A 2,732-nucleotide genomic window follows, 5' to 3' on the forward strand; every position below is an offset into this window, starting at 1 on the left:
TAGCGGAAGCAGCAGCGCAACAGAGTCAGCCGAAGCAGGTCATGCATACTGCTTCGTATCACTCACCTTATATTCCAAAATATGTAGGCAACCACCCTGCAGCTTCTGTTGCTTCGGCGAGCCAACCCCAAGCATCTTGGCAGCAACCTCCACCGCCACCGCCGATCCAGCGAGGACAACAGCCAGAAGGGAGTCAGCACAATCATCTTCAGAGGGATTTCAGAGAAGAGTCCGAAGCTCGCACAGTCAACAGCACTATGCCAGAGTCGAAGCACATTTATTGACAAATATCCTACCTCAACAGCAGTTCTTTTGCATTTTCTACATTCGCTATTACCCTTTTGTTAATAAGGAACAATTATGAAGAGTTTAAATGTCTTTAATTGAATTTCAATCCCTTGTAATACTTTCGTCTTTTACCATAATAAAAATATGTTTTTTCCATAGGCTTGAGTTGCCGAAGCATACGAACTTATACTGATTTGAAGGACCTTTGTATTATCAAAATTTTGATCTAATGGACACAGTACAAATTGTTCGAAGCAGTAAAAAGTCGTTCCTAAGGGAGCGCAGTGTAAGTTTTCTAAACATACAGCGAAAAATAAACGCTGATTCCGCTGAAAGTAAAAGGCGAAGAAGCTCCTAAGGGAGGCTTACAGCGAAAAATAAACGCTGATTCCGCTGAAAGTAAAAGGCGAAGAAGCTCCTAAGGGAGGCTTACAGCGAAAAATAAACGCTGATTCCGCTGAAAGTAAAAGGCGAAGAAGCTCCTAAGGGAGGCTTACAGCGAAAAGTCAGCGCTGATATAAAAAGTGTGTGTGCTTTATTACAGGGATATGTATCTGCGGCACAAATATCATTTTGCATAACATAACATCATCACATCATTTTTGCATAACATAAGCATCATACAGCATAATGCATCTGGAACAAGAAGGGGATACAGTGTTGACCTTCGGAACATATTTTGGAAAAGAGAAAATCGTGCTAAGGCACAAGACAAATCGAGATGAAGTGTAGCCTCATCGAAAACGCAACACAAAACTTTTTTACAGCTTCGAAGAATATTTCACGAAGCTTGGACATTTTTCATCAGAGAAGTAAGAAAATTCTTATGATATAGAAAGGATTTCCTTCACGAAGCATGAAAAGAAGGGAAGGTGTTTTTTCGCCGCAGGCTCAAAAAATGGTATGTATGCAAAGTTTCATGCATCGTAAAGAATTAAACTATAAATAGATTGTATATTACATTTAAAGTTACAATATATTACACATTTTTACGTTTCAAATGTTTCTACAATGGCATTCAATCCTCTTTAAGCACTATCTCTGCAGCTTCGTTCAATAGTTGGTTGACAACCTTGTCCATAATGGCTTCGGCCATTTTTCTAATTTCATCGTCCCCCTTCGGGTGGGGGCCCGGAGATGCCTCAACAGCTTCTGAGGGAAGAAAAGATACGGCTATATTACTATTACAAACCGAGAACAGAGTCTGGAATTAAAAATTACAGCATGATAAAAACCACTAATTAATACCTATGTGCCCTTCGGGCTCTGTACTTTTCTCGGCAGCTTCTGCTACTTTTCTAGCATCGTGGATGCCTTTTTCACTCCTTTGAATAATTTCTTGCGCCAATTCTCGGCCGTCGTTATCCCAGATATCGGTGAAGAATTTCCCGCCGACCATGCTTGCTTCGGGTGAGGGGTCTTTAATGTCTTCAGTAGTCAAAGTAGCTTCGGACTGCGCTAAGGATTTTACATGCTCGCAGCCTTTCTTCTCCAAAACAGTAGCAATCCCTCTAGCACCTGAAAAAGCGCAGATGTCGCCGCGGCTGTTCAGAATTTCCTCGAAGGCCTCTGCTTCGTGACTGATCCATTCCATTGGACCTTCAGGATTGCCTCTTGAAAAATTCTCTTCGCTAGAGAATGCACCAACGCTGGCGAAGCTGGATTTTATTTTCTTGACGCACTCTATGGATTTAACATAGCATTTTCTCTGGGATGCACGAAGCTCCTTAACACTTATCTCCAAATGATTGACCAATTGGTCACTAAGCTCTCGTTTTGTCTCTTCAAGTATACGTTCTTCTTTAGCTCTAGCTAGCTGTTTCTGAAGATCTTTAATTTCACGTTTTTGAGCTTCGGCCTGGGCCTTTGAAGCAGCTTCGTCCTTTTTTACCTTGTCTACCAATGTAAGCAGAATTTTATCTTTTTCCAGAGCTTCGTTTCTCGGTTTAATAACTTCTGATCGTAGATTGTTGAACGCAATTTCATAGCTCTCGTCTTCGGCACTCTTTTGTGCTCTCAATGTGTTGCTTAGAATTAAACCCTATATGAAAAAGAGTTCGTATAAGAATAAAAGAATGAGTTACGAATTATAAAATTTCCAAACGTCTAATTCCCATACCTTCAGGCTATTATACGCAAGACTATCCGCGAGATCTTCTTTCGTCATAGCACATAAGCCAGCTTCGAGCTTCGGAAACCCCATACTTCTAGCCATCTCCCGACAGACGGATAATTCTTTGTTGTCTGGGAGGCAGTATAGGAAATCTTCTTCGTTCGTCCCATTGAACACTAGTGCCCCCTTCGGATATTTCAATTCTTTGGCATAGTGGTTAGCTTCAAAAATTTATTTTTCCGATAACTTTTTCCCCGAAGCATGTCGCACGATATAGTCATATATTTTGGAAGATGCTTCGGGGACGGCGGTATCAATTTTTTCGACCGAA

This window comes from Zea mays, chromosome 4 (genome assembly GCF_902167145.1).
Source record: "Zea mays cultivar B73 chromosome 4, Zm-B73-REFERENCE-NAM-5.0, whole genome shotgun sequence".
Lineage (NCBI taxonomy): Eukaryota > Viridiplantae > Streptophyta > Magnoliopsida > Poales > Poaceae > Zea > Zea mays.